The sequence below is a fragment of the Cricetulus griseus genome, unplaced genomic scaffold, assembly GCF_003668045.3.
Source record: "Cricetulus griseus strain 17A/GY unplaced genomic scaffold, alternate assembly CriGri-PICRH-1.0 unplaced_scaffold_308, whole genome shotgun sequence".
Classification (NCBI taxonomy): domain Eukaryota; kingdom Metazoa; phylum Chordata; class Mammalia; order Rodentia; family Cricetidae; genus Cricetulus; species Cricetulus griseus.
This window is the reverse complement of record NW_023277040.1, coordinates 29,972-38,395: the sequence shown is the minus strand read 5'-3', so window position 1 is coordinate 38,395 and position 8,424 is coordinate 29,972. Positions and strand designations below refer to the sequence as shown.

At 40.9% G+C, this 8,424-nt stretch overlaps 1 pseudogene; it reads right to left on the bottom strand.

Moving 5' to 3' along the window:
• Positions 1–411: 411 nt before the first annotated feature.
• Positions 412–2,631, bottom strand: LOC113839096 (annotated as a pseudogene).
• Positions 2,632–8,424: the final 5,793 nt, after the last annotated feature.

Here is an 8,424-nt window from a genome sequence, read left to right as displayed (position 1 = left end):
CTACCACATATTATTGACAACACAGGCTCCTTCTGGGGATCTTTCTTGGGATCATAAAGATGAACAAAGGAAATATTAATATGTCACAGTATATGGCAGGTGAGGCAGAGGCTAGAAAAATGTTCACTCACAAGGCCAATGCATTCCAGTTCAAACAGAAGTCTGGGTGACTGGATAAATAACGAAACAAACTCAACCAAATCAAAGGAAAATAGGGTTTCTTTTAACACAGTATCAAAAAGTAAAGGGAACAGATTAAATGTGCCAACTGGTGGCAGGTAAGTCCACAGCCTATTGTGATAAGTCATTCCAGCATCAATCAGGTTTCTTCTCATGTTTTCTCAGGATTATTATTTTCTTTTTATAGATGTGGTGACTTTAACAAGAGTCTAAGAGGTCCGCAGGCAGGCTTCAATCATTAGTTTCAGGATCTGTCTGGGCCATGTAGGCATCCAACTCAGCATCCAGGTGTTCTTTAGTTTTCGGCATGTAGGCATCCAATTGGTTTTCCAGCTGTTCCTTGGTCAGTACAGGGCGAGTGAGGGCACCTCTCCTTCTGCCACGACCTTGGCCTCTGCCTCCAAAGCCCCTTCTTCCTGGACATATCATAGTCGGAACTCTACCACCGATTCCGCCACGACCCAGAGCTCTACGCCCTAGGCCCCCTCTCCCAGGACCTCCCTGACCTCAAACACCAACTCTTCTTAAGTCCATTCCCGTAGCTAATGCTCTTCCACCTCAGAGCATGTTTTCACCTTGGAGCGACATCCTGCCCCTTAGTGGGATCCTGGTGGCACGTGCCCCACGTAGTCCTCCTCGGGGCAAGCCTCTTTGGATTATTGGTAGGCCTCTTCCTACAATCGCTCCCTTGGCCAGGGTACCTATGTGTCAGCCTAAACGTGCCTGGATGTTACTCTTACCCAGGAGTTGCCTTGAGCTCTGCTTAAGTTTTTTTTTTTTTTTTTTGTCTTTCTTGAAACATGCAGGTTGTAATTATTGTCATTATTCTCTAAACCATACAAGCTAACAAGTACTTACATATTATTTACATCATAGCAAGTATAATAAGAAACATGGAAATGTTATAAAATATAAAAGAGAATGTGAACAGGTTATATACAAATACTACTCCATTTTATAATGGAATTCAGCATTCATGACTAATTTTTTAATACTAATTGACAGACAGCTGTATAAGATGAAAATAATTCAAGAAGCAATAAGCACACTAACTTTAGGAGACTGATTGTACCTGACAAGGAAATACACCATGAGATATAATATTTTTATAATTTGTGTCCAGGATATAGGTGTAATAATCTATTCCATAGTAAGAGTGATAGGGGTATATTGTTTTCTTTAATATATTTTCCCCCTGAATCTGTCTCTTATTCTAGACCATCTAGCATTTGGTTCTACAACTTTTCATCTTGCAAAAATTATGAAATTGATATTATATTATTATATTTTAATGTTATAGCAATATAATGTGCATAATCCATTAACATATTTGTCAATATTAGTTATTCGAGTGGTACAAAGAGTTCAACATCATTTTTCTTTCAACTATATTGTGAAATACCAGTGTTCTATACATGCAGCTACATAAAACACTTTATTTCAACTTTTCTGGAAGATTATTCTCCTTAATAATGATTGATTACAAGCCTTCCTAGTTATTATTTTAATTTCTCATATTTTTCATTTCAGTCTTCTAGGCAGGTCAATTCTCTTTTTTCAGTTGTATAATCTCTTCCCCATGGCCCTTCCACAACACAGTGCTGAACCACTGTGTGGCTAATTCACACCTACAGACTATTGCATAAATAGAAAAATGAGTGTGAAGATCATCCTGTTATACTATTGCAGTGCTGGTAGCAGGATTTCAGAGACAGATCTGGCATTGGGATACCACGGTGCTGTAACATACTGAACAATAGAGAACATTACCAGAAGAACAAGATAAATCCAGTTTCAAAGAGAACCAGAAAAGAAATGAGGAGCAGAGAAAGTTGACAAACAGAAATTTAGAATGTTATAATCAGGGTAGGAATTGGTAAGCAGTTAGACTCTCAGGAAAGGCAGCAAAGGTGCACAGTTCAAATCTCAGGTTTTGGAGTCAAACAGGTATGAATTCATTGTTTTCCTTTTCTTAGTTACTGAGATTTTGGGCAAGTCACTTTAATTGGTTTTTACAATCAAACATTTGAGATGATTCTAGATTCCCAAAATTATTTTTGAAAAATAAAATACAGGAGAGGGTGTCAAAGTATGGACACAGAGTATATACTCACTCAAAATGTTTGCCCTTCTTTCCTTCTTTTCTGCAACAGATGCAACAGGGCAGAACAACAGGGGAAGATTGGCATCAGGTGGGTCTGCTTAAGTTTTAATACTGCCTGGACAGAGGGCCTATTCTCCATCTGCAGGGTCAGTCTTCTGTTTCTAGCACTGGCTAGCTGCTGCTGCTGCTGCTGCATCGAAGCCCGAATGTTCACTGGCATTGGCTGTTTGTTATTCAGCATATTAGTAAAGCGATCATTTAGAGACATCTTGGTGGTGCCTTTTAGCACAACTTTCGGCGCTGACTGTGTAGCCATCTTGAAATCCTGAGAATCGAAGAAGACGGATGCCAGGCCTTCTCCCGGTGCTGCCACCACTGCTGCTGCTAACTTGAATTAACAGGGGCTTCTGGCGCTAACTAGCTGGGCAGTTAGGTTAGATACACAAACAGTATGCTGCAAAGCTCACTCATTGTTGGTTGCTTTTCTGGCCGGGCCTATCCTCCTGCTCCTCAGCCCTCCCTTTCCTGCCTTTCCTCTGCACTGCAAATTCCTGCTTGCTGTCCTTATGATATTATGGAAAGCTAATACAGTCAAACAACCAGAGTTCTGTCATTTCCATACACAAAATATTTCATCATAGTCCTACACAATTTACTCTAGACACAGAAATATGCTAATGTCAGTGCAACAATACATGATTCATCAGGGATAAAAATCCAGGATTGAGGAATGGAAGGCCTGAAATAAGAAACACCATTATGTTTGTGTGAAGTATGTCAAGGGTATCTGTACACCCCTTGTAAATTGTGAAATTTTTGTTTCTGGAGTTCATTTTATTTTGTTTTTTCGAGACAGGGTTTTTCTGTTTAGCTTTGGAGCCTATCGTGGCACTCGCTCTGAAGATCAGGCTGCCTTCAAACTCAGAGAGATCCACCTGATTCTGCCTCCCGAGTGCTGGAATTAAAGGCATGAGCCACCAACGCCTGGCCTGCACCTTAAATTTTAAGATTTCCCCTTTTCTCCCATTCCAAAGGGCCATAGTGCAACACTTTCATAAGAAAATCATTAAAAGTGAATGTCCAATGTCCAGGAATTGGTGGCACATATCGTGAATCTCAGCACTCCAGAGGCAGAGCCAGGATGAGCTCTGTGAGATACAAGCCAGACTGACCTACAGAGCAAATTCCGGGATAACCTCTAAATGAATACATAGAAATTGGATCTCAAAATATAAAATAAAAAAAAGTAAAATGGAATGACCACCAAGCTTAGATTCTTCGGATAGCAAAGACATGTTCATATAGGAAGACAACACATTCCTATCATTCAGGTTTTTAAAGGTTATATCCTTTATCAGAATGTGGAGCTGTGTGTCAGGACTTTCATCTAGCTCTCAGAAGGCAGAGGTATGTTTATCTCTAGACAGACTGGTCTACTCATCTACAGACCTAGTTCCAGGACAGCCAAAGCTTTTCCACAGAAAAACCCTCTTTCCAATATCCAAAACCAAACAATTGAAAAATAAAATAACAAAAGAAAAAACAAAAAAGAATGGTTACCCTATGACCACAGTATAACTTTGGGATCTCATAGTAATTTTGGGCAGCTTTTCCCACAACTCACAAACAATGACAAAAAAACACACTTATGAAGCCACCAAGAATGGGAATGTTACTATTCTCCAAACTTACCTCTTTCTGGGATGAATTTCAAGGTAAGTCCAGGGAGCAATAGGAACGGATATGTCTCCAAGCATCTGTTCTGCTCCAATTGAGGTTTTCTACAAGTTCACTTCCTTTTATACTGCCTGGCTTCAGAGTCAATCAATGATGCTAATGATTTGAGAATGAGATTAGACCACACCTCCTGTACCTGAGAGTGGCAGTCAGGACTTTCTTCCTATTAATCACTATGTGGAGCAGGAGGGTCTCCAGGGCCAAGACAACCTAATTGCCTAGGAATAGGTTGGCCTGGTGTATGTTAATAGATTGAGACAATCTACAGGGGAAACAATAAACTAACATGCTAACTAGGGATGGAAAAGCCCCTTTCCTGTCTGCTTGAATTGCAGATGGAATCCTACCCCAGCCCCAGCTCTGCATCTTTATGTAAATCTTGATGAAGCCATAGAAGGACAGCTTTTTTTTTCAAATATATATCTTGTAGCCTAGTCTGTTCACAATTTAATCAGTTGGATGACAATGATTTTGCACTCCAATTCTATCATTTCAAACTACTCAGTGTTGGCTCCCACAGCTGTCTGGAAACCTTTAAGGTTTTCTGTCTGTTTTGTAATTCTGTTGTTGCCGTTCCCTGTCACATCCAGGACAGGGAATTGTTCTTTATAAGACTTGGTGGAAGAAGCTGGATAGCTAGAAAGTCAGTAAAAATTATGCTCTGTTTGTTTGCTGGATGTCTCTTTAGTGTTGGGTCATCAGCCCTATACTACCAATTGCAGGTTGTCAGGCTACTACTGTCCAGAGTCACTGCAATGAGATGTACCACATGAAATCAGGGAACAGCCCCCCCTCCGTGTGGTTCCCACAGCAGCTTATTGAGAAGCCTGGCAGAGCCCTTCCCAGGTTTTTTAATGAAGGCATATGCTACTATTTTAGCATCATTTCCATCAGCTTCTACTTCCATTCCACCTTCAAAGGAGTAGCTCTCCAACACTGGGATGTCTTGCTCATCAATCAGAGTGTATTTGGTCTCCTGACCACCTGGCAAAACTGCATGAAGCCCCATCTAAAGTCGGACATGGCCATCCGGGAACTCTAGCTAGGTGGAGCTGCTCCCTCCAGAGGCAAAAGATTTAGGAATGAATAAATGGATGACTCTGAAATGAGGCCAGCTACCTGGGAAAAGAAGAAAGCAGCGATGATTCTTGGAAAAAGTTTAGACCAACTGAGGCTCTTGGAAGGAACACTCTCATCCTGTTGAGGTGCCTGGCAGGCTGTGCAGTGTGCTCAAGATTTCCCTGTTTTGTGAGCTATCACCTGTGTTTGGGTCGACTTTGGTGATGCAGCTGTCTTTGATTAATTTTGACTCCTTTAAGTAACCCCTCATTCATATCCCTGTATGTAGCTCCAGTGAAACTCATCATTTCACCAAATTGGACTTTAGTGTCATCTGAGTTTCAGTCTGTTATGGGTTCCATATCTAGGGTGAGCTGACATGTGTTGCATGTCCCCAGGACATCAAGGATCATTTGTTTTCTTGTTATTGTGAATAGGGTGGCAATAAACATAGTTGAAAAACTTTCTATTTCCAATGTGAGTGTGTATGTATAAAATGTGTTGAGAGAGCATGTGTGCTACAGTGTGTCTTTGGTGTTCAAGGGAAAACCTTGAGTGTCCATATTTGTCTTTTACTAGCATTGCTGCCTGACTAGCTTCTGAAAATTTTCTGGTCTCTGTTTAATACCATGGACACTGGGATTACAATCTTGGGGAGACTTCATTTTCAATAAAAATATGACGTTTAAAATTTTATGGGATTTGTAGCAGGAAAACTACAGAACACTTTAACTGACATCTGAAAACTGTAGAATACTACTTTACATAAATAGATCCAAAACTGGAAAATGGTTTCTGTGAGTGAACACCAGATATTATGAGGAAGAAGGCAATGGAAGTTAATTAATATGATGATCTTGGAAAAGGTATTTTTGTGTACAGAGTTATCTTTTTGTTGGAATTTTATGTGGTGTCATTTTCACAAGGGGAATAGTGGCTCAGTTCCACTGAAAAGAGAAAGGGGGTGGTCTCATAAAAGGGTGAATGAAATAGAACCAGATAGGAAATGTGACATTTGCCTGAAGATGACTCACAGCCGGCTACACTGCACAGTCTTCTGTATTCTTCTCTCGGTGGTCTCAGGGCATTTGATACTGTAGACATCCTTGCCAAGGCTGCTAGAAGTGGGGGATTTTTTTCTTTTGTGAAGATCCTGGATGTGAGGGAGGAGCACTTAGGAGGTGCAGATATATGATTACCATGAGATGCAGCCCAAACTGATCTATCAGTCCACAAGAAGAGATTGTATGTGGCCAAGGCCCACAGCAGCAGCAGCTGCCAACACTATGCTGTTGAAGCCACAACTGAGGAAATACAAGATGAATATAGAATCTCAACCCAGGTTCAAGTTTCCACCTCAGTTGCAGCCTGAGGCACAAAGGATTCACAAAGGTCAGGTCCATCTCCTGAGGAGCTCTGCCTAAAACTCCTTCAAGATCTGTCACTCATAGCCCTAATGATACACGGTTACCATACCAAGCTCCACTTATCACTGTAATGTGAACCTTTGGTTCAGATCTAAAATTGATATATCATGGAAGAGGTGGCCTTGCAGACAAGGGCCAGGATATTGCAGAATCTGAGGTATTGGCGAAATTGGTCCTCCTGCTTCTGAAGGATCTCAGGTCAAATCATGGTGTTGGTGCATTGATTTAAGCATTCAGTCAAGTTTCAGAGTTTGTGCACCTGCCAACTGAAGTGTGATGCATGAAGTTTTGTTTTCTCTTTAGACAGATGGGATGTGCTGAAGCTCCTAGCACTCCTCCCTCCTCCTCTCAGAATGGAGAGGTAGTAAGCACATGCCACCTATGCACTTAGATCATTTCCTTTATTTAGACACTGGGGCTAAATTAATATTGCCCAGGCTCCCGAGGAATTTTCTGTGAACTGCTTGATTTTGTGACCTGGATGGTGGGAGTTTAACTGGTAAAAGAGTTTGGACAACAATGAGAAAGAAATTCCACATAGAAATCTTGGAGAATTGGCAGAGATAATTGTAGCAGCCAGTGGTTTCTAAGACACCAGGAGGTCAAGGCCCCAGAATGAAATAGCCACAGCTCATAGGGGACCACAGAGACTGATCTGACAATCAATTACCTTTAATTCCAGCACTGCCGAGGCAGAGGCAGGCAGATCTCTATGAATTCCAGGCAAGCCTGATCTCCAGAGCAAGTGCCTGGTAAGCTCCAAAGCTACACGAAGAAAACCTGTCTGGAAAAACCAAAAAGAAAAAAATGAGTGCTTGTGGCCAGTCTCAATGAATTTTGTAATGCCAAATTTGGTTGTTGTCACTGGGAGGCCAGCTGTTTTCTGCAGGTAAATAGAGGAGGAGAGGATCAGAAATAGAGGTGAGGTGGGGAGAAGGGACAAAGAGGAGATGATGGAGATGAAACTGCAGTGAGGATGCATATGAGGGCAGAAGAAAAAATGAAAAAGTTCAACGTAGAATTTTCTTTTCTCTTTGCAGTCATTTTCTTCCTTTGATTTTTTATTGGCTTTTTTGTTTTCTGAGACAGGGTTTCTCTGTTGATGAAGATACCATGTAGAGCAGGTTGGCCTTGAACTGAAAGAGATCTCCCTGCCTCTGCCTCTAGAGTGATTTGATTGAAGTTGTGTGTGATTGCTGACTCGCTCAAGGTTTTAGTTTCCAACTAAATTGGGTGAATATTTGAGGTAAATGAAGTAACTATAAAGTGTTTTCTCATGTAGCCCAGGTGGTAGCCCAGGTGATGGCAGTATGTATCCTGCTTCCTGAGTGCTGAGAGTGCAGGTGTGTGTTAAAGGCCTGTGTTAAAGTGAAGTTTTCAGGACTAACTTCTAATAAGTAGTTATACTCATTAAATAAAATTGTTTTGAATAAAACATAAAGCATATCTTAGGATTTGCGTTTCAAAACATCAAAACTTTAAAATCCAGGGATTGGGATGGGTGGGGGTAACAAACACCTTTAACTCCAGAAATTGGAAGGAAGAAGATGGATCTCTATGATTTCTTGGACTATCTTATATTTAGAGTGACTGTCACAACAGGTTCCAAAGATAAACAAAGGCACGTTTTCATAAAAACAAAAAAATAACAGTATTAGATATCAGTCTGTATTATTGTATTCTGTGGTGTAGGAGTAAGGCTCAGTGAGTGACAGAAATTCTTTCTTTACCATGGATATGTACATCAGTTCAGAACTAACAGTATATGGTTTACAACAATTTATTTGGAACCGGAGTTGTTGGGTATCTGAGTCCATCATCTGATCTCCTAGGGTCTTAAGCATTCCCGTGTTGTAAATGCACATGTACTGGCCAGAAACTTATGCAGAGAATAAAGAAGAGTGGGATGTTGACCTT